The 27,930-nt window shown below is 42.0% G+C and overlaps 1 protein-coding gene across 14 annotated transcripts in view; it reads left to right on the forward strand.

Annotated features, from left to right (window-relative positions):
- The window catches only part of PLCB4 (phospholipase C beta 4), a 424,518-nt gene that overhangs the window by 121,268 nt on the left and 275,320 nt on the right, over positions 1 to 27,930 (forward strand). For 9 of the 14 annotated variants that reach the window (XM_045445295.1, XM_045445285.1, XM_045445299.1 and 6 more), the window contains one exon: positions 14,681 to 14,757. The exons of 4 other annotated variants lie outside the window; for them this stretch is intronic. The gene's annotated coding sequence lies outside the window, so the exon portion shown is untranslated. Of the gene's footprint in view, positions 1 to 14,680; positions 14,758 to 24,677; positions 24,703 to 27,930 lie in introns of those variants that run through there. One more of the 14 variants, XM_045445292.1, reaches the window with a different exon arrangement.

Here is a 27,930-nt window from a genome sequence, read left to right on the forward strand (position 1 = left end):
AGGGACACAGCTGTCACCCTTCAGGCTGTCACCTCTAAAGTGTTGGACAACTGCAATTGATTTCTGTTAACCTGGAATTAGATATTTATCCAACAAATAAGATGGAAATATTTTCCCTGATGTTGGTATATCTTAACTTATAAATGTTGAATAATTTTTAAAAATAGCTCTTCTTTCTCTCTTCGCTTGACTTTTCTTCTGTTTTTATTTCAAGTGTATTTTCACATTGTGGTTTTCTTTTCATCTGTAGAACAAACTTCACACTCATTAAGCTGTTTCTCCCCTCCCTGGTCCCTTGACTATTAATCTCTCCAACTCTAGTCTTTTTCCCTTGGGGAATTTCTCATTCTGTTGTGATTTGTGGTCCCCCCCCCCCCTTTCATGTAGTTTCTTCTTTTCACCCTCTGGTCCCTCCCTCACAATTCTTGTATCTTTGTCTTTTTCATCTGACAATAGAAAGTGATGTACATTTTGAACTTGCAACACTGCCATTTATCAGCAGAGCATAGTATAATATCCGCTTTTGCTGATAAGAGCTTGGCAAAATTAATGTCAGAAATAAGCTGCTTAGTAACCTAAGAATTGAGGAAAAACCCATTCATATACAAAGGTATCTGAAGCAGGAACAATTTGTCCATCTTTTCCAAGAATTGTGAACATTTTCCTTTTTGACCTTTCTTATTGTTGTTGGTGCTGATAGCACAGCTAGTGAAATAAATTAGACCCCTTTTTGCTTTATTCATGGGTAAGGCTGTTCCAGAATTTTCACTGGTCCAAAAGACTAGAGCATTTAGCAGTGGTTTTCAAGTGTGGTTCTCGGGCCAGCGGCATTAGAATCACCTGGGAACTTGCCAGAAATGCAAATTATCAGGCTCCACTCCAGACCTACTGGATCAGAAGCTCTTGGGGTGGGGTTCAGAAGTCTTTGTTCTAACAAGGTCTCCAAGAGATTCTGATATACAGTCAAGTCGAAGAGCCCTTAACTGTATTGTTTGGTCACCCTAGTGGGTGGGGGGTGGGGGAGAGGATGAACTCTTTTTGATCTCTTTCTAGATCATTTTATGTGTTTACTAGTCCCAGCGTCCAGGGATGTTGCTTCCTATAAACTATGTTTACTGAGAATATTTACAATTTCAGTACACCATCCAAAGTCCCTTTATTTTGCCTTGGAATTAGTAATCTGTGGGTTGGCATCAGGAAGAAATAGTTCTTACTTGGAGCACCTACCTACAGGGCGTAAAGCTTAAGGGGTATCAAAGTAAACACAACTCTCATTCCTGGAACCCCCTGATTTGTTCCTATCTCTGATAGCCCTACTTCCCATCTTTAAAAATGTGACAGTTATCATAAGTGTTAATGTTTCAACTCCTTGAAATCTTTAAAATGAATCACCAAGTTATTGCATATGGAAAGAGAAACTCTCTCTCCCCTTGCTGCTTCTGCAAAGCCCTTCAAAGTAAAATTTATATCTACCACATAAGCATGTGTTTATGGCAAATCAGGTCATCCATAGGCTTATCTCCAAATGTGGTGAAAAGTCCATGGGGCCACTTAATTATATTGAACTATAATTCACATGCAATAGTGTGCATCCATTATTAGTGTCCATTTTGCATTTCAAGGAGTCTTGACAAATGTGTATAGCAGTGTAACCATGACCACAGTCATACAGAAAACTTGTTCAAGCCCTTTTGGAACCCATCCCTCCCAACCACTTGATTTCAGGCAACCACTAGTCTTTTTTGATTTTTTGTCTTTTTTGCTTTGGTCGTCTTTATGCTTTTTCTAGGATTTCTTACAAATGAAAGGATGGAATGACTAGGCCCTGTGCACGTTCAGCTGCATAAGAAACTGGCTTCCCAAAGGGTTGAACTATTTGACATGCCCACCAGCAATGCCTCAGAGTTTCCACTGAGCTTCTTTGATGTGCTGTGATACCAGACAGATAGAAATTCCGTGTTGATATCTAATGTGTATATATTCCCATTACACACGTGTGTATAACTGCCTGTGTGCATAAATGTGCAGAGAAATATGGATCGGTTTTATTGTATGAAGAACACCAATTTTGCTAGTAAATATAAGATCTTTCTATAGAACATAAAATTCTAACCCATGAGCATATACACAAACCGTTACACTACGTGTAAGTGATTTCTGTGTCTTTCCCTTAATATGTATTTACTTTTATCATTTTCTGGCTATTACTAACAGCCAAGTGGCAAACTTCAGAAAGAGAATAGCAACCCTAACACAAGAAAATTGTTATTTTTTTCCCCTCCGACTTGGGAAAAGGTAAATGTTCTATGAGTGTGGTATTCGTTTAGTTGGGTATAGCTGAAGCCTCCAGTACTGCGTGATGCAAGGTGCAAGAACCTAGTAGATACACAGTGGGCAATGGGGTGCAGATGAAGGAAACTGAGGAAGAATGATCCTGCAGGGAACAGGAGGAATAGACTGGCAGCAGGGAAAAAATTCTCAAGGAGGCATGTTCAGGACCCAGGGGTCAAATGAGGATGGAATGAATGGATGCAGCCGCCGTGGAGACAAGGAGACTAGATTTACACACATGTCGTCATGACACCGAGAAGAATGTGCAGAATATCCAACAGAAGTAAAAGCAGCATGCTAAAAGGGAAGACGGTGACTCATTCTGTAGCTGAGGTGGAGAGGAGAAAATTGAGGAAAGCTTCAGGAAGAGCAGTTAGCAGTGGAACAGAAGAATAGAGTAGTAAAATGAATTTCATCTGTATGTGTGAAATGCTGGTATTGTTGAATACTGTTCCTAGAGGGTGGGAATAAAAAATAATGGTGGGGTGGTCAGATTACACAGGATTGCGTCCTAAAGGTATGATGGCTAGTTAAGCTGCTGCTGTTAATTTATGTCCCACAGTGAGCAGAGTCCCTGGAAACGGCCTGAGCCAGGGGCAAGGTGCCGGTATAAATTTCAGTGACTCATCTCTTGGGTCTAAAATAGCAGGCTAGAGGTCAAAGTGTAGTAAAGGAAGGAAGTCTTTGTGACACATGTTCCTCTCAAAAGCAAACTCAGACCCAGCATACGTAATGCAATTTCTCAAACGGGTGTAGAGAGATTGAGGTGGGCGATGGGACTTGAGCCTACATCAAATCTGTGTTTTCTATACAGGGACACTTTGACTTTTTTCCCCACTGGTCTGCCATTTTCCAAAAGACTTTAGGTATACCTTTGGGCATAAATATATTCTGTTGGGATACATGCAAGGGCTCAGAGACTCTTAAGGGAATAGCTGTCGAGGTTTTAACTTCATATGTGCTCTTTGCTAAAGTCGATCTTCCTTAGAATGCATTTGCTTTCTTTTCTCCCTTTTTACTGAAGGAAGGCATTCCTCTTGTCTTCCTGGAATTTTAATATGGTATGTAGTCCTGTAATGTGAAACATCCCAAGTACTGACCCTGAGGGTGCTTTGCTTATGCAGAATTCAAGACCTATTCATCAGTTGATGGGTAATTAAAAATAAACTTTGGGGCACCTGAGTGGCTCAGTTGGTTGAACATCTGACTCTTGGTTTTAGCTCAGGTCATAGTCTCATGGGTTTGTGAGATCAAGCCCCGCATCGGGCTCTGACCTTATAGAGCATAACCTTCTTGGAATTCTCTCTCTTGCTCTCTCTCTGTCTGTCCCTCCCTCTCACACACTTTCTCTCAAAATAAATAAAAACTTAGAAAAACGAATTTGATGATGGACCGCAGTCTTTGGCTTGAAGCTCCAAAGGAGTTTAGAGATTTCAGTGCTGTGGCTGCAGATACTCTTCTACACTCCTCTACTTATTTAGGCTAAAAGGATTTATCAGCATTTGTGTATAGAAATAAAAATTGGAATAAAATTGATGCTATACCTTTGTTATCTTAGCATTAGGGGATATTTGCCCATGGATGTGTGAGTTAATTTTTTAAAGCTCTATGTATCATGTCAAGAGGTACATTTCAAGTCCAGTTTTACTCTTTATATTTAAATTTTTTTTTCAACGTTTATTTATTTTTGGGACAGAGAGAGACAGAGCATGAACGGGGGAGGGGCAGAGAGAGAGGGAGACACAGAATCAGAAACAGGCTCCAGGCTCTGAGCCATCAGCCCAGAGCCTGATGCGGGGCTCGAACTCACGGACCGCGAGATCGTGACCTGGCTGAAGTCGGACGCTTAACCGACTGCGCCACCCAGGCGCCCCTACTCTTTATATTTAATAATTATTGACCAAAATGTTGTAATATTTATGTGATTTTTTTTCAGCTGTTTACTGGTAACTGTATAACTCCGAAGAAATTACTTCATTCATAGGGGCTAAATTCAAATTAACCCAAAACTTAAAATTCTAAATGATAGGCCTATTTTTGGTGGATGTAGGGATGTATAACAAATAGTTCAGTCAATAAAATACTTGGAATAAAGATCAATTCATTAGGATAAAACTTGCAGAAGTAGAATGGAAATGTGAAAAGGAAATGATAAAACGTGAATGTTAAAGAACTTATTTTTAAATAACCTTTTTTTTTTAATGTTTTTTATTTATTTTTGAGACAGAGAGAGACAGAGCATGAACGGGGGAGGGGCAGAGAGAGAGGGAGTCACAGAATCGGAAGCAGGCTCCAGACTCTGAACCATCAGCCCAGAGCCCTACGCGGGGCTCGAACTCATGGACCGCGAGATCGTGACCTGAGCTGAAGTCGGCCGCTTAACCGACTGAGCCACCCAGGCGCCCCTAAATAACCTTTTATTGATAAGTACCAATTCACTATAGGATTTAGATTCTTATGGCTTTGAGTGATATAATAGCTGTTTTACTTAAAAGTCGACACTTACAACATCCATTGCTGTAATTGCATTGTTAACTCTTTTGATTATACGATGAAAAAAATTAAGGTATTAACTTAAAATTGACTTTTAGTTGCATAGTTATTTCTAGGCTGTTCTAGAGGGATAGAAGTACAGATTTTTGAGAACCAATGTTATGGGTAATGGGATATCACTGAAACATTTTGAATAGGGGAACACCTGACAAGATTGATGGCTATGAAGAGGTATTCTTCTAAGTAGACGATGGGGAGGGTGCATCTCAAAGGTTGGAGGTGATGAGAGACTAGGAGCAATAAAATAATGAGTAGGATTTAACAGAATTTCAATGAGTGATGTACCATTTAGAATGTTTCTCACAGCAAAGAAACTTCAGTTTGGCTCAAATAACAAAGTAATTATGTTCCCTAACAAGAAATCTCAAGGTAGAGTGACATCTGTGTTGGTTAACTCCATGAATTACGGTTTCTATGTTATGCTTGTGTCAAAAAATGGCAAAGGTCTTAGGGGCCACCATGAATAGCTTAGACCAATCAAGACTTATATCCTGGACCTGGGGCTGGAGCACACCTTGCCCTGAAGCACATAGCCTTAGAAGGACAGTGTAGTTAAGTGAAAACCAAATTGAGGTTTGTGGCAGAAGAAAAAGAGGTAAAGAATTCAGGGGAAATCCCAACCTTTTTAATTTATTTTTTATTTTTTATTTTTTATTTTTGAGACAGAGACAGAGCATGAGCAAGGGAGGGGCAGAGAGGGAGGGAGACACAGAATCCGAAGCAGGCTCCGGGCTCTGAGCTGTCAGCACAGAGCCTGACGCGGGGCTCGAACTCACGAACTGTGAGATCATGACCTGAGCTGAAGTCAGATGCTTAACCAACTGAGCCACCCAGGCGCCCCCGGGGAAATCCCAATCTTGGGCACAGCAGAGTGTATAGAGAGTGGGCACCAGTACATGACCCAGGATTCGGAGTCCATAGAATTTAGCTACTAACTGCATGTGGAATATAAATTGGTGGGATTAAGTTAGGCATGCCCTTTAGGTTTCTGACCTGGTCATCAGATAGATTATGGGTCCATTTAATGATGAGAGTCAGAAGGGTGGGCAGATATGGTAGGCAGAGTAGTGCCCCCCCCCCCACCAAGATGTCTGAGTCTTAATTTCTAGAATTTGTAAATTTTACCTTAGCAAAAAGGGTGTTGCAGATGTGATCAAGGTTAAGGACCACCTTGATGGCTGGATTAGCCTGGATAATACAGGTGGTCACAATCTCATCATTAGTCCTTGAAAGCAGAGAACCTTAACTGATTGTTGTCAGAATAAGAACATGAATGAGAGCAAGAGAGTGAACTGGAATGTTAGAAGACATGGCAGGAGAAATCCAAAGTATGAAAGGAACTTGGACTTGATTTAGGATTGCTGGCTTTGAAGATGGAGGAAGGGAGCCAGGAACCAAGAAATGTGCATGGCCTCTAGTTGCTGGGAATAGTAAGGAAACAGATTTTTCCCCTAGGCCCTCCAGAAAGGAACACAGCCCTGTGGGCACCTTGATTTTAGCTCAGTGAGACCTCTGTGACACTTCTGGCTTTAAGATAACAGATTTGTGTTTTAAGCCACTAGGTTTGTGCTTTTCATTATGGGAGTAATAGAAAACAAATGCAGCTGGTTTGCCCAGGTTTTCCACTGAGGAATGCATATTTCTTCAGTAGATCCTGAATTAGATGTGCCAAAGGTTAGCAGTCTAGGGCTGTGGGCATCTAGTCTCTTGATGTACATGCTTGCTTTAGCAAAGGAGAAAACAGAGTTATGAAGGAGCACTTTATTTGAAGCTTTCTTGTTTTCAGTGTTCTATACTTTGTCATCTTCCTCGAAATTAGGATTTGGCATGGATAACCTCAGGTTCCCTTCACCTTGAAAATTTTGAAGATCTTTGCCTTAGATAAAACAGAACACTTCCCTACCCAGTATAGTCTACTCTCGTTGAACATGAGGAAAAGAGGGAGAAGTACATACAAGAGTTATTGGGGAACATAGGAACATAACATTCATTATAAAATCTGAGTGTGGGCCTCCAGTGCCTTGTTTAGAAATGTAGTATTCCTAAATGTTAGACATTAATCAACATGGGCCCTGGAATTTTTGTGTTGAAATCACTCCTTTTACATCAAGGTAAGTGAAACATAAGATTCTGAACAGAAACCTGTGTTGTCCTAACTAGCTAAGGGGCCACATACCCACCATCATGAAAATCTGTGTGTTGACATCATTGTGGATTATTCCATCACATGATCTGGGGGAGGTGTCGAAAGTGTTCCCCTTCATGAGCACTGGTATTCCTTGTTCAGAGATTTTCAGTATCATAAGGAGAATCTACCACTTGACAGAGAACTGTTGCCTTATAAAGCTGATGCTATGGTCTGAATTCCCCAAGTGGGGCAATTTGTTAGGTATAGGATAGGATCAGATTGTAGAGGATAGCTGTGGGGAAGAATGCACACCAAAGTCCGTCCTTTAGGGCCACCCCTTGCCTTATCCCTGTTTAGCATGAGTACTGCTCTGACCGAAAATCCCATTCTACACAAGGTTTTGAAAAGGTAGAATGTCTAATACAACGTCTGTCTTGAACACAGAGATGGACACTCTTGCTAGTCTGAGGGGTGGACTGCAGTCACTGGGGACATGAGGGTCCTACTTCATTGTTGTCAACTCCCCTGGCTGAAGATCCCATTCATACCCATCCTCACCCATTCAAGGACTCCCAGATGCAGATTCTGCAGGGGAAAAAAGGGCCATAGATTTCCTAACAATTATCTCATTGACAGGGAGTCTGTAATGTGATTCCATCTGGATTAGCTTTTGCTCTTGTACCCTGGAAAACTTTGTTTAATAGTTATCTAAGCACTTGAGCAATAATTGAACAAATGTCTTTGAACTTGTTGTCCAGACCTGGGCTTGCCAAATGCTGTGGTGAGACTTGAAGTGGTTAAGTCCACCATGAATGAACCCCTTAAGCTGCAAGGCCTGTATGTTTGTGCCTGATTGTGTTGCTGGGAAAAGTTCTTTGGAAATTATGACCTTGACCAGACTTTGAATAGCTGATCAACATGAGGCCATGAGAGGGGCACTTGGGTAGCTTAGTAGGTTAATTGCCTGATTCTTGGTTTTGGCTCCAGTCATGATCTCTTCATTTGTGAGATCGAGCCCCGAATTGGGCTCTGTGCTGACAGTGTGGAGCCTCCCTGAGATTCTCTCTCTCCTCCTCTCTCTGCCCCTCCCCTGTGTGTGTGTGTGCACACGTGCATGTGTTCGCATGCTCTCTCAAAAGATGTGGCTGCAGGAGAAAGATCCACTTAATGTCTCTAAACAGACTTACAGTGTCATAGGGCATTGGTCATAGGGGACTCCGTGGTAAGCCTTGTCTTCTCTTGCTCTGCCAATCACTATTCAAGGTGTACCACCATCAAAAATGTTTCCTTGAAGACTGTTTAGTAATATGTTTTCCCCTACACTTTCTGGGTCTCTGTTTTAGTCATTTCTGGCTGTTTTAAAAAGATAGATTGGGTGGCTTAAACAACAAACATTTCATATCCTTCTGGAGTTTGGGAAGTCCAAGACCAAGGTGCTGGCAGGTTCAATGTCTGATAATGTTCCTCTTCCTGGTTTGTACACAGCCATCTTCTCTCTGTATCTTCATATGGCCTCCCATATCATGTGGGGAGGAACAGATCTTGTGTTTCTTCTTTATAAGGTCACTAATCCCATTAGGAGGCCCTAGCCTCATGACCTAATCTAACCCTGACTCTCTCCCAAAAGTCCCACTTCGAAATACCATCATCTTGGGGACTAGGACTTCAGCATATGAATTGTAGGGAACCCAAACATTCAGTCTATAACCATCTCAGTAGAACAAGAAAATGAGACAGATTGTTCTGTAATTTTTTTTTTAAAGCATAACACTAATACACTATCCAAAAAGGATAGCCATTTTGGGGGTTTTTTGTTGCTATAGGAAGGAGGTTAATATTAATAGTAGTGGGACTTGGGAATTACTTTCAGATCTTGAGCCCATATCCTGAAGTGATTTTGAAGAAAAGAAAAGCAGAATAAGTCACTGACTTTTTTTTTATTAAAAAAATTTTTTTTAATGTTTATTTATTTTTGAGATAGAGACAGAGCATGAATAGGGGAGGGTCAGAGAGAGAAGGAGACACAGAATCTGAAACAGGCTCCAGGCTCTGAGCTGTCAGCACAGAGCCCGACACAGGGCTCGAACTCACAGGGCGTGAGATCGTGACCTGAGCCGAAGTCGGAGGCTCAACCGACTGAGCCACCCAGGTGCCCCCCCCCCTTTTTTTTTAAAGAACAGTCCTGAAAATGGTGAGGGGCATGTGTGGGGTGCCTTTGTTTTGTTCTTTTTTCATAGCATCTCCCTTCTAGCCTGGCCCAGGGTAAATGTTCAACAAACACATTTTGTTTGAATGAATCGATCATAAGTGGGAGTGATTTACAGCAATAACTGGTCGAAGAGCTATTTCTTTAAATGCCATTCAGCTTTGGGCACCATGCTTGGAGCTCACTGCATGAAAGTAATGGGTTAAAGGTTCTTTCTCATCCTTCTGATATCAGTCACTTGGGACTCTAACAGTTAAGAAACTCTTTAAAGCTGGCTGGTCTGGAAACAACATTAGGTCCTGCAGAAGTACTTAAGGGAGGCTTGTTTTTCCTTTTTTGTCTAAAAGTGAAGGCTGGTGGGAACTTACTCAGTCATCCGTGAGTCTACCCTCAGATTGTACCTCTGCACCCCGTGGGTTATTACAGAAGATGTGTTTGTGGTATTTATTGAGTACATACTTGGGCGGTTTACCGACTTGACTCTAATAACCAGTGACAGGAAGCTTCTGGCTGAGGTTGAGATGAACAGACAATGGAGTTGGCCTGTCATACCCCATGAAATGAGGTTTTTGAGGGATTGGGACTGGGGTTTTCAGTTTTCAAAGCAGGACCAGTTGGTCACCTGGGACTGAAATCGCTGCCCTTTGCTGGCAGGCCATAAGGGGCTGACCTGTGTACTTCTTCCCACCCTGCCATCTCCCCTGAGTCCTGTCTCTGCTCTGAGGCATGGTTGGGGGGAACAGTTTGAGGGTACATGTGAAGGGAAAGAAAAATGGGACTCAGTCTGAGTCACATGTAATTGCTCATTTCAAATTGTATTAATAAGGAAGAGTATGTTTACTGAGACTTGAAGCTTTCACTCCGTGGGGACATCAGAACCCATCACCTCATTCCTCAGGGGCCAGGGAGTCAAACTGCTTCTCTGCCTCACAGCAAAACCAAGATGAATCTGTGTGTCTATTAAACTGCAGTGAGAATAGGGTTCAGAACCCCTCCTGCCCCTGGAGGTTGTTGTTCAAACACAGGTGGTTTCTATTTGCCAGTCTAAGTACCTCTTACAGCGCAGTGAGGCTGGGGACTCGCCCATTCCATGAAAATATGCTATGTTATTTGTGCCTTGACCAGGATGCCCCTGAGTTTGATGGGGTGACTCCAGATTGGCTCATGGAGCCCATCTCTGACGATGCAGTGGCAGGAAGTTTTCTTGGCCACATTTCTTTCCTTCAGTTAGTGTTGTGAGGGATAGAAAAATGAAGGGACTGGTGGGGCCCCTCCAGAATAAGATCAGGGAGGCAACTCTAAAATAAGGTAGAACAGGTAGCATGGGCTGTGATATCCCAGAGGAGGTATAAATTCTTTCCCATGACCACAGGTAAGGTAAGAGAAAGCTCTTCCAGATTTTTTTCTGGTGTGTGTGTGTTTGAGTGTGTGTTTGAGAGACAGAGTGCAAGCTGGGGAGGGGCAGAGAGAGAGAGAAAGGGAGACACAGAATCTGAAGCAGGCTCCAGGCTTTGAGCTGTCAGCACAGAGCCTGACACGGGGCTCAAACTCATGAACTGTGAGATCATGACCTGAGCTGAAGTCAGATGCTTAACCAACTGAGCCACCCAGGTGCCCTTCTGCCAGATTTTTAAAGTTAAGTTTTGGAGCAGTAGCAAAAGGGACCATCAAACTGGAGATATTTATTTTGATAAGAATGCTGGTCTAGTCTAAATGATTATTTTTAAGCTTTCTTGTTTGTAATTGCAATTGGACAATGATGGATAATGTTTGTAATGTTTTCTATGGTTTTTGGAAATACTATATGTAAATGTTTAAAGTTGTATGCAAATTAGGGAAAATGGAATCTCACTTTCTTCATGTGCACTTTAGAGAAACATTATCTTAATTTTTTTTTTAATTTTTTTTTTCAACGTTTATTTATTTTTGGGACAGAGAGAGACAGAGCATGAATGGGGGAGGGGCAGAGAGAGAGGGAGACACAGAATCGGAAACAGGCTCCAGGCTCTGAGCCATCAGCCCAGAGCCCGACGCGGAGCTCGAACTCACGGACCGCGAGATTGTGACCTGGCTGAAGTCGGACGCTTAACCGACTGCGCCACCCAGGCGCCCCAAGAAACATTATCTTAATTTTGAATTGGACATCTTGATCTATCACTGGTGAGTCTTAGGCTGAGCCACATGAAATTGATATTTTTGTTGATCAAAATGACTGAGTAATAATTTCATATGACTCATCCTAATATATTTATGCCCTTGGTCTTTCTAGACACATGTAGATTAATCTATGAAGCTATTACTCTGTAGCGAATGTATTAATAAACCAAACAGTCTGCTTCGACCCCTCCCTGCTCTGTAATTTTTGCCCATTCAGATTTTTCTTTTCCTGGGTTTTAAAAGGGACAAAGTTAATTTCAAACCTCTGATGCAGCTGGAATGTACTAGAAGATGGGAACTTTCAACGAAGGGATGACATTGATGGTAGAAGGCATCCTTTTCCACACCATGACTCAAACTCCCAACACCTACTGTGAGGATTTTGAGGGCAATCCTTGGTCATGGATGTTCACATTGATACTGTAGCAATGGGCAAACAATGGAAAAGGGATCAGACTTCTTTATTTCAGTTCAGTCTTTCCTACTTGGGTATATTGCCTTATTTGGCTCAGAATGAGCCTCAGGGGGTGTGTGTGTGTGTGTGTGTGTGTGTGTGTGTGTGAGAGAGAGAGAGAGAGAGAGAGAGAGAGAGAGAGAGAGAGATGCTTTCTTCACCTTAGAAAGCACTTCCTTTGAAGTTCTAGGTGAAACACTCCCGGTGTGGTGGATACCATGTCGTGATGTCCTTGATGAATGTGCTGTGTTTGGGAAGCCATCCGTAGTTTTAATTCTAAAAAATAATTCAGATTGGTGACCTTACTAAGATTGTGGGTTTTATGTTGTTTTGAAATTTAGTATCAAAAGAAAGCATTTGAGGGTTATCCTGTTTCAAAAAAAAACATTGCCATCATGGGCTGCTTTATGGGCTGTAAGGCACTTTTCTGAATTATTGCATACACATGACACATGCTTGTATGTGCTTGCCTTTATTAGCAGAAACAGTACCTTGGTGGTCACATGTGTTAATTTATGTAATGCTTACTCTAGTACAGACCACTCTCGTTTCTCTGTTGGAACAGAGCCATATGTAGGTGAAACTTGCTGACCATAAATACTTTGCTTCTGTGACTACACACTTCCTGGACTGGAATCCCTTATTAAATAAATAGCAGGTGCTAAATGGAAACCTAGAGTTTGAATGGCAACCTTGTCAAGAGATTTTGGGGGTATTTATGCTGAAATTTAACAAGGGCGTGTTACTCAGTCTTGCTCCTAGAATCATCCTTCACTCCTTCCTTTCTCTAATCCACATGTAGTATGTTGTCTGTTGTTGAATGCTGTCTGCTTTACCTTCCAAATGTACCTTTTTTTTTTTTAAATACCATTTCCATTGCTGTCACCCTGGTTTGGGCCTTATTCTCCTTCACCTGGATGACTGGCCTCTCTTCTTCCAGGCTCACTTCCTGCATCCCCACTCATGCTGATCTGTTCTCACCTTAGCCAGAGTGACCTGTTAAGTATATGTCAGACCCAGTCCCCCTCTTCCTAGCATCCTCCAATGAGTCTTCCTCTTATTCCTAGTACAAGTCAGGATCTTGACCATGGCCTCCTAGGCCTGCATGGTCTGACCTCTTGTCATCACCATTACCTCATCCCTAGCACCCTCAGCTCAGCCACACTGGCCTCCAGGCTATTCCTTGAACACACAGGCATGCCCTCATTGGAGGGTCTTTGTGTTGGCTGCTACTCTGTCACTAATGGGCTTCCTTCCCCTCTCATCTCCTTCGCTAATTCCTTCACCTCCTTCAAGTCTACGTACCTTCTTATTTTTTCTTAATTTATTTTTTAATGTTTATTTTTGAGAGAGAGCATGAGTGGGGGAGGAGCAGAGAGAGGGAGACACAGAATCCGAAGCAGGCTCCAGGCTCCGAGCTGTCAGCACAGAGCCTGAAGTGGGGTTCAAACCGAGGATCCATGAGATCATGACCTGAGCTAAAGTCAGAGACTTAACCGACTAAGCCACCCAGGCACCCCTATGTACCTTCTTATTAACCTCCATCCTGTTCTCTACCTTTCTTTCTTCCATAGCACTTTGCATTTTTCAGATTGCATAATTTAACTATTTATTGGGTTTAGTGTTTACTTTCTCTCCCTTCTCTAGAACGTATGTGCCACCCTGGGGGCAGATTTTGTTCAGTGAAGTGGCCTTAGGATCTTGATAGCTCAGCCTGACCCCCACCAGAGGTTCAGTAAACATCTGTCAAATAAATGAATGCTCGCACAGGGTGATGGATGGGCCCTTCTCATCCCTTCACTATGAGTACTTCTTTTTAAAAATCCGATTTAACAGATCTTAAAGCCATTTCATATTGTTTTCGCTTCAGACTTTGTATTTTACATATCCAGTAATGAGATGGGTCAAAAGAAAGTTTAAAAAAAAATAGTATTTGTTCTAACCCATTCTTGATTACTCTGTTAATGAGAGATTAGCCTCTGCCAACACAATCTAGGAATTTCCATTTGGTTTCTAGAGGTTTTGATTGGGGTGAGGCTCTTTTCGGGAAGGGACTGTTCTAACATCTGTGGAAAATAATCCCACACCTTTGATTCTACTTCTCTGAAACCAACTGATAAACTGAATAAAAACGTTGGATATTGTAATTTTATAAAATGGCTTGAATAGTCCCCGAGGTCATGGTGTCATGTGAACTCACTTTTTCCCCTTCCTATTTGTGCCTCCTGGGTGTGGGAAGACTTGGGTGGTTTAATAGCTGCTTCTCTCCCGCTTTCCGTGGGATGGTCCAGGCCCTCTTTGCACAGACCCGCTGTCTTTTCTCTCTGCCAGGTTCCTTCTATGTCCAGCTAGGAGTATTTAGTTATCTTCAGCTTCCTTTACCAACCCACGTATGTAGGTCAGTTCCTTCCCCTCCAGCTAGGCTGCCTCCTGGGAAAGTACAGGGAAACCCAGGAAATGAAGCCATCACAGCTGCCTCTGAGCTTGCTGTTTTAGCCATCTGCTGGTCCTTTCAAAGTGGACAGGAGCCAGTTGCCCTCAGGTCTTCAGCCTTCTGTGCTCTGGCCTCAGTGACCCTTTACTTCCTGCCACTTCCTTACAGGTGGCCTGTGTTCCCACCAAATGGGAAACTTGCCACTTCAAAGACACAGGCATGCCTGTGTGGGTGTGCTCACCCTCCAGGAAACATCAGGGCCACCTTCCACTCCACATGTTCCTTGCTTCCCGCCCACCCCCTTTCTGGAGGTCCCCATTACATTTTGTGTTTCTCTAATAACGCCCAAAGTAGCAGCCTACTGTGGTCATGGTGTGCTTCAGTCCAACAACGCAACTGTCTTAACTTCCATTCCAGACTGGAGACCCTCTGAGGGCAAGGACTGTGTGTGCTCGATTCCGTCTGGCCCCGTGTGTAATGCCTTGCTGTATTTGGTAAGTATTTCATGGAATCTTGGAATGTTACTGATTGGAGATAGTATACTGAACATAAAAACATTGTTCATGCTGGGATTTCTGGAACTGTCCTGATGTATAAATTTTCGGTCCCTTTATCTTCCATAAATGTAATTGTATTTTTCCAACAACATGCACTGATGTTTAATTTGGAGAACTACAGTTGCCATAGACCCCAACTAGCAATTTAATCCTTCATATCTGTCTATTGTGACTGAAGGAAGTTTCAAGGTAGATGAGCTAGGCTCCCTTTATTACCTTCCGTGCCTTTGTCATGATAGCATTAGGGAGTCCATTTGGGAATTATTCTTAAAGCTCTGTTTTCATACAAAATGGGTTATGAATACAGCCTTGGTAATAAATCTAAATACATACTTTTCCCCACGCAGACTAGAAGCTATCTCTCAGCCAAGATGCAGTACCTCTACTGGGTAATATCCATACATCCAGTCATTCATTTCAGCAAATATTTGAGTGCCTACTATGTGCCAAGTACCTAATATGGATAAATCAGTCAAAAGTTCCCACCTTCAAGAAGCCTTGCACTCCAGGAGGTAGAAGGTGGCAAAAAAAAACCCGAAGTACAATGACAGGTGTGCTGGATAGTATGTGCTGTGGAGAAGAGGGGGAGGACAGTGCTGAGCGGGAGTGAGGGGAGCTGCAAATTAAAACAAGATGATTGGTGGAGGCCTGAAGGCAGTAGAATAATGAGCCCTGAGGATATCTATAGGAAGAACATTCTAGGCAGAGGGAACAGTGGCTGTGTGTGGGAGTGGCTCATCTAGTGCAGGAATGGCAAGGATACAGCTCTGTGGTAGGGGGTGTGGGGGAAGGGGATTACCTGTATTGGTGCCGGTGGAGGGAATTGAGACCACTTCAGTGCCCTGTTTGTCCACTTCACTACTGACATTCTGAGCTGGATAATTCATTGTGGGTGCTGTCCTGTGCACTGCAGACTGTTCAATAGCATCCCTGGACTCGACCTGTTAGATTCTAGTGGCGTACCCCCGCCCTCCAAGGATGATAACTAAAAAGGTCTCCAGACGTTGTCAAATGTCCTCTGAGGTGCAAAGTCACACCTGAGTTGAGAACCAATGCTTTAGACCAAAGTAAGGAACTTAGTTATTTGGAAGAGTTCTTTTGTTTTACTTATTTTTGAAAGCTTATTTATTTTGGGGAGAAAGGGAGCAGGGGAGGGCATCCCAAGCAGGGTCCATGCTGATAGCACAGAGCCTGATGTGGGGCTCGAACCCACGAACTGTGAGATCATGACCTGAGCCAAAATCAGGAGTTGGATGCTTAACTGACTGAACCACCCAGTCGCCCCAGTTCTTTCATCTTAACAAGACTTTTCTGGTTGCCATGATGAGAATAAATGGATTAGGGACACAGCCAGGAGGGGGAAACGGGAGGGAATTCGCAAAAGTCCAGGAGGGAGGTGAGCACACCTAGAACCAAGACTAAGGTGGGCTAGGGTTGGTGAGGAGTGATCAGATTTGGGATATTTTGAATGAAGAGCCATCTGGATTTGTGACAGACTGGATATCAGGTGTCAAAGAGGAGTCAAAATTAGCTACAAGGATGTGGGCCTGAGCACAGAGCTTGCAGATGAGACCCTGGTTTCTGGCGGACATCTTGAGTTTGGTTTGAACATAAGGCATTTGAGAACATTGATCATCCTGATTTCTCCCTCACAAATACCCCTGGGACATGGGTATTCTCTCCTTTTACAGTAAAAGGAGAAGTACACAAAGTACAGCTGAAGTACACAAAGGTTATTGTTGACTATACAAAGTCACATAATCTCTATAGAACAAGAGAATTTTAATCCTGAAATGTCTACTTACCCCATAGCTCCTTGATACACTTTAAAGTGCTTCTTTATGGTTCCAGAAGTCCCCAACATGAGATCATAATATCGTATACCCCATAGAAAGTAACTCAGCAATTGTTCATGGAATGAAGTTCTGCTTAAATGCTAACATTTCAAATGGAGACCACCATTTCTTTTGCATTTTGTACAGGCAGGATTGAAAGCAAACTTTAGAAATGATTTTGTGTAGTAAAACAAGCCACCTGGCATATTAGGAAATAGGGTTTGTGGGTTAATTGGCTCTAAGTCACCATTTCTCAGTTTATCCTGTTGAGCCCTATCAGTTAGTTTCCTGGCCCATCAAGGGTCCTGTGGTCATTTGTGTTTGGCAGCATGTCCTGGGTCCTTCTTTTGGTGATCTACAGTGCACACTAGGGGACTGCTTCTCTTCCTCCCCTAAGATGTATTAAGCATCTCCTAGGCCCAGGTGCTGTTACACCATTTTTCTACCTTGGACGTATTTCTACAGGCCTGTGCTAATCATGGCTGTGTCCCAGCATCACCTCAATCTGTATGTTCTCTCAAATAGACACATCCCTGGAGCTTAGGTATGGTACTAGCAGGCTGTTTAAACCCCTTTAATTTTTATACCAAACTCTTCTGACCTGTTAGCTATGTGCCCATCAGACCCCTGAGTGATGAACCTGAATGGATTTCTTGAACTAGATTCTGAGGTCTTTTGCATCCTCTGGCATCTAAAAGAAGGTTCTTTTTCTCTTCAGTTATATATTGTGCATTTAAACTATGGGACCCAACAGGGTAATTGCAACACTGGAGTTGTCAGCAGTTTGAATCATGGAGCAGGCGGTGGGGAGCTGTGCACCATGATTGATTCCTTGGGTGTTTGTAAAGTCTTGAAGGTGATGTGAACTGAACTGCTTTAAGAGGTGCCCCCCCCAGGCCTCTCTGCTATAATAAGTTGTGTAGTCTTGTGGTGGCTTAACCTAAAACAAGCTGCTGCTGTTTCTCTTTTCTTTGAGAATCATCACTGCCAAGGGAGCAGTGTTAGGGGGTATCTGATACTTTATCTTTGATGAGTCTTTGGTAGGGCCAACTTCATGGGCATAGGACCTGTGCAGTTATACAGAGCCCAGACTCAGAAAGGCTCTGTGTTTGATTTAACACTCTCTTGTCACCATCTTGAAATTCCTACTAACAAAGGGCATCATGTTTTCCTTTGGCAGTGGGTCCTGCAAATTATGCAGCTGGTCCTGATCCTAAGAGCTAGCCCCAGTTCTTGACTTCAGAGCTTCCAGGGCTCACAGAGGTGTAAGGATTTTGCATCTGGAGGGCATTTAAGACTGACTTTCAGTGCTAATCTTCTGCTTTTTACACACTATAGTTTAGGGTTCGAGAGTTGCCATATCCATTAACTTTGGAGAAAGAACATCTTTCTAGATGGTGGACCTATTCAGAGGAATGGCTGTCATAAATGGCACTGGTGTTCAAAAGGAAGCTATGTGGATCCTATGCCGTTCTCAGAGTCAGTGTTCTGGCTGAAACAAGGGCTAATCATCTGTATATAAAACCAGCTTTTTAGATGGGACACTGGATGCTTCCTGATCAGCAGCATCACCAAGGTAAAAGTTAGCCATGGCAGTTCATTCACTCCATAAATACTTATGAAGCACCTATTATGTGGGATTATGTGGGTGGGATCTTGAATTTGAGTTCCCTCCAAGGCTAATCCTGTGACAAAACATTTGAGTGCAAGTCATTTATTGGAAAGGCAATCCCAGGAAATTCTGGCAGGAGAGTGAGGAGGTGAGACAAAGAAATGAAGGGATTCAATAAAGGGTGTGTCATCAGATTGGTTATCTCTGTGGGCAACTGGGACACAATCCCACAGCAGACCCCTGGAAGACCGTGAAGAACAGGCCTTGGAATTGTCCTATAGAAGGACTTGGAGGTTGGGTATTTACCCGCTAACTGCCACTTGTCTTTGGCTGAGGGCTGCCCCCAAAGGCATTTTTGGCCTGTCTGTCTGTGCAAGGATGAACACAGCTCTTGGCCAAAGAAAGGTTTTAGGCAAAGAATCATAAGCACTTGGAGGAGGCAGCTGTGAGTGAGTACAAGATGGGTGGGTGCTGGGGGCCATGGGTAAAGCATGACAGAGGTGAGACTGCCATTTTGGATAGGTTTGTAGAGGAGGCCTTCCTGAAGAAGTGACATTTGACCAGAGACCTGAATGAAGTTTAGGAGCCATGTGGATATCCTAGGCAGAGGGACTAGCAAGCGTGAGGACCCTACGCAGCAGCGTATGAGGGGGGTTGAGGAAGAGTGTGGAAGCCATTTTGGATGGAGTGGGATAATCAAAGGGGAAGAGGGATAGGAAGTGAGGTAAATAGGGTACCCAGGGACTTTGGATTGTATTCAGATTATATTGGGAATCCATTGGAGAATTCTGAGCAGAGAAAGGACATGATCACATTTAAGTCTTAAAGAATGGTTATGCCTTCTGGGTAAAGAACAGACTGGGGAGGGGATGGGGAGAAGCAGGACGATGCTGCTGCTTGATTGGAATTCAGAGTTCAGGGGTCTAGAGTCTCTTGGGAGGACAGATGACTATGGTCTATTAGGACAATGGTATATACATGCGGCCCAAGCAGCTGCATCCAGACTTACTTCCGTGTTCCTGCTGTAGGCCACAGCTCTGGATTTTTGTTGGCTCTGAGAAGCCCTGCCACGCTGCCCCTTTTGTGGTCCTGAGTCTCCTTCTCACCTCAGTCTGCTCTGCCCTTTTCCAGCACTGCTGCCCTTAAGTGCTTCCCTGATATGCACTCTTGCCCTTGCTGTGCTCTGGCATACGGTTTCTACAGGATCTGAAGATCTTACCAGAGCATTTACGTTTGAGCGCTTTTCTCACTTTTGTAATTCAGTGTATTGCAGCTGAGCTTTTGGGTTTTTGTTTGTAGCAAAAGGATTCATGCAACCAAATTCCTCACCTTCTTAAGGAAGGTTGGCTCTATTGGCTTGCTGCATCACACACTATGGAGGCTCTGAGTTACCAACATCTGACTTAGGAGCAGCAGCAAAGGTGCTACCATGGCTTTGCCACTCTGCCAACCTTGGCTCATCTTGAACACTTGGGCTGGGAAGGAGATAGTGCTCTTGCCTAGGCCATGGTAGAGCAGAGTTGTGGGAGACACCACCAGGGGAGGGGCTGGGAAGTTCCATAAACAGGGCTTGAGTGGCCATGCCAGGGATTCCTCAGGTGTGGTCCCCATCTCTGTGGAGTTCACACTCTGGACACCCTTCATGATGCTGCTCACTGAGGCCAACTTGGTAGATCTGAAGGGCCCCACAGCCCATCATTCTGTTTCCTCTCCCCCATGGGGAGAGAAAGGAAGGGTGGGGGGCCAGTTGACCTGCTCATAGCAGCCATAACATGAGGTACTTTCCACTTAGTTTATCCAGGGTGATAAAATGGCAGCCACTGGAAAGGAGGTGGTGGTTTTCAACGGGAAGCTCAAGAGACCAAAGAGAAAGTAGAACCAGAATATGTTTGGAATTTTTGGCCTTGTGCAATTTTTTTTTTCTTAAACAAAAAGGAATGGAGAATGTCTTTTTTTGTTTGTTTTTTCAAGAATGAGAGGCATCTATCAAGGAAAAACAGAATTCTAGGATCATAAGGAATACCTACTAGACAAGAGATGAAAATATATTGTGATTTTTGGGAGTTTGGTTTTCTGAAAACTTGGTAACTTTGAGATAGTATTTGGCCATTTGGTTGCTGGGGTTCTTGATGATTTCTTAAATAATGTGGCTTCTTTTCATCTGTGTCCTGGGTTTTTGCTGACATAGACCTTTAATCAGAATACTAAAATTTTCAAAAGCAAAATTATTTTTTTCTGTAAACTGTGGAAAAAGTATCCTTAAGCATGAATTTTTTTTTAGAAAAGTTTTATATTACTCTTATGTACGTTCATTTTCAACTTGGTATTTCTTTGTGTTTTTAAACAGATAAGTGAAGACATAACTGCCTTTAGTAAGATTGTGAAGTAAAATGTAAATTTTCACATTAGAAAAAATGATTTTTACTCGTCTGCTGGAACAACAAGGTGAAGGGTGTTGATCATGATAAAATGTTTGATAAAAGGACTCCAAAATCACTTGTCTCAATACCATATAGGCATTCTTATCAAAATATACATTATAAATGTACCCCTACTGCAAAACCACTGAAGGGTGAACTCAGGAAGGTTTAGCTACATTTTTCTGTAAAACATGGTTTTGCATACCTTAAAATCTACATGTTTTCCCATTTCCTTCCATTCAAATCCATCATTGTTTAAAAAAACTGAATCTCCCAAGTCATCCTAATGGAATTTGCGGTGTTCGGAGAAGGAAAATGTGTCAAAGGCTTGCGAATTATGAGACCACGTTTGCTAGCTTGTTTGGCAGTTATTCCATGCGTTGTCCTCAAGTTCATTAGGAAAAATATTTTACTTGTTGGTGTCTCTCTGTGCACATATGGAGTGTAAACTTTGACTTTCAAGGGATGGCAGGATCCTAGGACCACAGGAAAAAAGTTGGGTTTCTCTCTGGGAGCTATTTTATTTTCAGTTCAGTTTTAGGTTCGAAAAATAGGTTGAAAACAAAACCCAGCAATTCCTAGCCTAATGAGAATTCAATGGACAATTGCAATTTGTATCAACTGTCCAATTATTTATAAAATCAGAAATCAGATTCTTTTCAGCGGTGTCTTGGACGGGGCTTCTCACACTTTAATATGGATACGAATCACCTGGCACTGTTAGAATACGGATCGTGCTTTTCATAAAGCTTCCAGATGGTGCTGATGCTGCTGGTCCGTGGGCATCCTTAGAGGAGCAGAGTCTTAGGACAACTGGATTTGGGACCCATCTTGCTTGACTGTGGGGCCTGGCTCTACTTGGGGGAGGGCCTGACTGCTTTGGAAAAAAGATTTCAGAGGTAAGTCAGCCTGAAAAATTTTCCAGTGCAGAAAACCCTTTTCATACAGACATCACTGCGGAGTGCCTGTCTTACCAGAAGCAGTTGAAATGGAGAGATGTGGTAAAGGGGGAAATGCTTGGTTTTTGTTTGTTTGTTTTTGGTTTTGGTTTTCTGTTTGAAGTCTGGTTTTGGAACCTCTAAACTGCTTCTCTGCCCAAACCCACAGTTATCCAGGGAGGGTTCCTCAAAGCTTGGAGGTCCCTGAAGTAACTGATTTGCATTCATAGTAGAGGGCATCAATTGTTTATGACCTCAATTGGAAGCCCCTGAGACTTGATCAGGAATGCCAAAAGCAGAGGTTACCCTGTTGATCAGTGCGGGGCCCTTGATGTTAAGAAAAGTACTGGTTGAGATTACAGAGGAATTTCAGGTAGTAATTACAAAGGCAGCAGTCTCTTCTCCTTAGCAACCATCTAAGCAAAGGGAGCAGAAGCTTGGAATAGCAGCGGTCCCTACAGAGAAATCTGTGTGCAGACAGAATCAAAAGCAATTGGATCAAGTTTGCACTAATGACTTTGGGGACCAGAGTGCCCTGAGAATGGAAGAGGAGGGCCTTATTATCAGGGGTGACCTCAAATTTGCAATTACAATGACTGTTGAGCATATAAATGGACACCTGGGTGGGAGGATTGTGTAGTGTGGGTGGTACTCAGTGAATTTCTTTATCTTGGACTTTGGATGGAGAAAAGTTTTTCCTCTGCTTCTCACAAGCTCAGTAGTGACAGATGGTTCTTATTTTCTTGCTGGTTTCTGTTCCCAGAGGAATAAAGTGGGAATTGATGTTCAGAATTCAGCCTATATGAAGATTCTTGCATTAGGGTGGGCAATTTAGGAATACAGGACATTGATTGTGATTATTAAACCAAGACAAAGAAGGGCTGTAGAAGGTTGTGGACTGGTCCTGTGACCTTGAGCAGGCTGTTATCTTTCTAGCATTGTTTTACTATAGTGAGGGTAATAATTCCTGCCCTCAGTGGGCTGGAGACCGTGTTCACAAAGTGTCTAGCAGCATTATTTGTTATAGAGCTTTTCAGTAGGTGGAAGAGTTCTCTGAGGTACCTTAAGCTATAGCTTATGATTGCATTTCAAGATGAGAGCTGGAGTTCTGATTTGAATGTAAACTTGAGTTTCATCAATTGGGTATAGCAACAACTAACAGATGGTAGAGAATACAAGATGTCAAGAAAGTAAGATCTCCGAGTAGGAGGACAACCAATAAGTATTTTTCACAAATGTGACTAACTTCTGAGCCCTTTGCACATTGAGGTAACCAGTGAAATGCCTGGGACTCTAATGATAAGAGGAGAGTTAAGTTTTGGTTATTCTAAGAACTTACAGAATCTTGGGTGCTTCGAGACCAAGGACTATGAGTCTCTTCAATTCTTTCTCTTCCAGTCACCTCGTAACAGAGTGACTGTGATTACCACTCAAAACCCATTGACTATGCATTGATCGATTCCAGATTCTCTCTAGGACCTCCTCTAGCATTTACGCTGTCTGGTGCAAGAGCCACTCATACATAGCATGTGGCTTTGAGCACTCAACATAAGGCCAGTTCAAGCTGAGATGTGCTTGCAAGTATAAAATACACATTGGATTTCAAAGACTTAATATAGAAAAAGTAACAGTATATATAAAAGTATATTACTAATTTTTGTATGTGGAATACTTGTTAAAATATTTTGGGTACATTGGCTTAAAGAAAACATTAAAATTTGACCCATGTTTACTTTTTTTTTTTTTTTTTTTTTTTTTTTTTTTTGAGAGAGAGAGACAGAGTGCAAACAGGGAAGGGGCAGAGAAAGAGGGAGACGCAGAATCTGAAGCAGGCTGCCAGGCTCTGAGCTGTCAGCACAGGGCTGGGCACAGGGCTCGCACCTGTGAACCATGAGATCATGACCTGAGCTGAAGTTGGATGTTTAATCGACTGAGCCACCCAGGTGCCCCTGTGTTTGCTTTTTGTTAACATGGCAACTAGGGGATTTAAAATCACACTTGTGCTCGCATTTTATTTCTGTTGGACAGTGCTAGTCTAGACTGCACTGAGACCCATATAGGAATTAACTGGAGAGGCTTACCTCCTCAAACTCCCATCTCAAAAAGTTAACAAAACAAAACTTTGTAGTGGCTTATGGGAGCTTCCTGATCTGAGTTCTCTGGTCCTTTCTTAGCAAAAGGAGCACTCTGATGGTGCAAGTTAATCATATTTCTGTGGCAAACACAGTAAGTCTTTCCAGATACAGTCTCAAAGTTTTTACATCATTTATATTCAGATTTTTCTTAATAGTGTTTTAAGTCCACATTTGACAGTCGTTCCCTAAGGGGCAGTGTTTATGTGAGGGTGTCTGTCTCTAAAACACATAGAAACAAATAGGGCAAAAGAATCTTTAAACAAGAGAAAAACTACACAGTGCACTTTTAGTCAACATTGATCTTACTGTAAAAATAGTAGAAGAAAGAAAATAAGGTAGTTTTGCATCAATTTAATGCTATCATAATTACTGCTTCTCTTTCTTCATAGAATGCAGGGAATCAGCAAAGAAAATTTATTCTTCCTGCTTCTGAGTTGTCAGGGAGTTATTGAAAGCGAACCGCAATGCCATTTCTGCAGCAGAATGAATGTGAGAGGAGAATGGTAAATTAAATAAGGGCGAGATGATTTAGCCAGCTGCTTCAGTCTCCTGACTGATGGCTCATAAGATGCAAATACATGTAGGGCTTTGTGCTATTAAATAGAGTTATGGTTCTCAATTTGAAATGAATACGGTGATGTGGCTGAATAGCCATATTAATGGGATATTTTTGGTCACCCATTTGTCCTTCGATTATCTCGGCTCCAGAGATGGGAGTGATCAACACTGCGCTTTAATCACAGGGAATGGAGGGATGGCCTGTCGATAAATTGGGATTGAAGAACGGCCCGTGAATTCTTTTACCATATCACTGTGTTCCCCAATTTTGATTTAACATACCATTTCTCTTTCTTGAAGGCCATCTATGGAAATAGAGGAATTTTTAAAACCTCATTCAACCCTTGGTGAATCCTCAAAGTTGAGAGGGACATCCTGTGGCTGGTAATTATATGGGAGAGCTCTTAGTATTTCAAAGGTGTTTAGGTGTAGTTGGTCTATACTGTTTGTTGTATTGCGGGGGGGGGGGCGAAACATACATTACCAGCGAGACGCTTCTAATAAATTGTTACTAAATGTTTTTTCTTTTCTTTTTAGCTTTTTTTTTTTAATTTAAATTCCAGTTAGTTGGGGCACCTGGGTGGCTCAGTCTGTTAAGCATCTGACTCTTGATTTCAGCTTAGGTCATGAACTCACAGTTTGTGGGATCCAGCCCTGCATTGGGCTCAGTGCTGATAGCACAGAGCCTGCTTGGGATTCTGTCTTTCTCTCTCTCTCTCTCTCTCTCTCTCTCTCTCTCTCTCTGCCCCTTCCCTCCTTGTGTTCTCTCTCCCAGAATAAACAAACATAGAAAATAAATTCCAGTTAGTGAATGTAGTATAATATTAGTTTTGGGTGCACAATTTAATGATTCAAGTGTCACTAAATGGTGAAGTACTTTAACTTCCTTAAGAGATTCCAAAATAGTTTCTACTCTTTTTGTCTTTTAATGCTGGAGTTTCTGGATTATAACACCAAGTCACCATGACAAAACCCCCAGAATCCTAACTAGGGAAATATACTGGGCCAGCCTTGGGAAAAGGATTGTAAAAATGGAGGAGTTTCTGTATTAGTCACTATCCTATGGTTTTCTCTAGGTAATGGTGGTAGAAAGTTTCATTCATTCAGTAAGCATTTATTAAACACTATAAGGCTTGTAAACACTATGTAAGATCAGGAGAATAACCCTAATGGACAGCATGGTGGGTACTTGGCTCCCCTTTGGCTTTTTCAGTGTCCCCTGTCCCCTGTCTCCTGAAGGATCAGGTTAGCATAGCACTTGACTGCTTCTCACCCTTGAATCTCAGGTGGTGGAGATCATGAAATCTAAGGGAAAGTTGTCCAATGCCATTTGTAACTTGTCTGTCTACTCCTTCAAAACCATGTTGAATTTCTTCAAAATCATTACTCCAAGTCTTGAAACATTAGGTTATCTTCATAACAAATGGTTTTAATCTTAACAGTATCCTTCACTTTCTGAGAGAAATGAAAATTTTCTTTTTTTAAAAAAAATTTTTTTAACGTTTATTTTTGAGAGAGACAGAGTGTGAGTGGGAGAGGGTCACAGAGAGGGAGACACAGAATCCGAAGCAGGCTCCAGGCTCTGAGCTGTCAGCGCAGTCCCTGATGCGGGGCTTGAACTCAGGTGAGATCAGACCTAAGCTGATGTCAGACATGTAACCGACTGAGCCACCCAGGTGCCCGAGAAATGAAAATTTTCTATTCTAAACTCCAGGTTATCCAGATTTTTATGAATTCAGTTGATTGGATAGAGTATATGAAACTTCCGGAATTATGTTTTTTAAAATTTTTTTAATGTTTTTTTTTTTTAAATATATTTTTGAGACAGAGACAGAGCACGAGCAGGGGAGGGGCAGAGAGAGAGGGAGACACAGAATCTGAAGCAGGCTCCAGGCTCTGAGCTGTTAGCACGGAGCCCAACACGGGGCTCAAACCCTTACACTGTGAGATCATGACCTGAACCGAAGTCGGACGCTCAACCTACTGAGCCACCCAGGCGCCCCTGGAATTATTATTTACTATTTTGAATTTTAGCTCTTCCTGCATGGCGGTTCATATGCTCCACTGCATTAATCCTCATCTATTTATATTTCAATCACCTTGTTCATCTGTTAATCTATTCATCTGCAAAATTACTGCCAAACTCAGCTATAATAGCTGATATGCAATATATTACACAAGAGTCATTAAGGGCAAATGAAAAAGAATGGTATTCTGACTTTGATCTTTATCTGGAATTCTCCATGACTCTCCTGTAGTGTCTGATGGCAGCAAATGTTCCAAAAGTTAGCTGTTGGATAGTCTCAGCTTTTTATCTTCATTCTTGGCATTTTAAAAATTGGATGCCAGCTAGTCAGTACAGTTTACTGTGTTGCAGTTTCTTAAATATCTTTGTTGAAATGAAACTATTCATTGTTTTCCAGACCAAGCAATTTTAACAGTTTTGATGCTAGTTTTCAACTTCCAAGTCATCTCCTGTTTTGTTTTGTTTTGTTTTTACACTCTGCATGTAACCCAGCAGCCAATCCTTTTGCCTCTACATTCAGAATATATACTGAATTGACAACTTTTCATAATGTCAGGTGTCACCAGCATTGACCAAGCCATGGTCCTCACTCCTCTCGATTTTTGTAGCAGGCTGTTAACTGGGTTCTCTGCTTCACCCTTGGCTTGCTACAGTCTTCCAAATAGCAAAGTATGGATCCTTTAAAACTTAAGTCAAACTGTGTAACTCTGCTCCTTAAAACTCTCTAGTTGCTTCACATTTAATGGAGAATCAGATTCAATCCATATCTTTGAATGATCTGGCTCCCTTTTTCAGATTTCGTTGCCTTCTAGTATCCCCTTGCTCACTCTGCTTTGCTCACACACATCAATCTTATAAAACACACACTCCCCTCAGGGCCTTTGCACCTGCTATCTTTTCTTACTGGTTTCCTCTTCTTCCAGTTCTTTACAAGGTTTACTCTGTTATTTCTCTCATTTCTTTGCTCAGATGCCACTTAAGAGCCCCTTCTGAAGTCCCTGTTTAAAAGAGAACACCCCCTGCCCCGCCCCGCTTGCTAGAAATGCAATAAATAGTTGTTGAATGGGTAAAGCAAGTATTTTTCATGGAAGACATTTAATTTCCTGTTCCATTTATGGGAATAGATAAGGAATGTATAATATTCTTAGCAGAAGATGACACATAAATACTACAATAAAGTAAAAATAAGACATGGTAAAAATTCTAAACCATATATTTAGTTAATTTAAAGTACAAACTGTAACCAAACAAAGACTCAAATTTTTGAAAAATGGAGATCTTTTTTGGAACAGCCAACATTTGTAATGAGCTCATTAATTTATGCAAATGTGTAGTGTTGTTGGTATAGTTTTAAGTATCCTTTTTCTAAATTAGTAAATACTCTTTTTGTGATCAAATTTAAACTATCCATGTACTTGACACAATACCCTTTTATATCTCTGTGTATATGGTATATATACAATTCTATATGACACATGTTTAATTGTCAGTAATTCATGATTTTTTACACTAATGAAAGTTATGAATTAGATTGTTATTTCCTATTGTTACTTGGGAATCTGTTATTTTTTAAGACTTTATTTTTT

Source organism: Leopardus geoffroyi, chromosome A3 (assembly GCF_018350155.1).
Source record: "Leopardus geoffroyi isolate Oge1 chromosome A3, O.geoffroyi_Oge1_pat1.0, whole genome shotgun sequence".
Lineage (NCBI taxonomy): Eukaryota > Metazoa > Chordata > Mammalia > Carnivora > Felidae > Leopardus > Leopardus geoffroyi.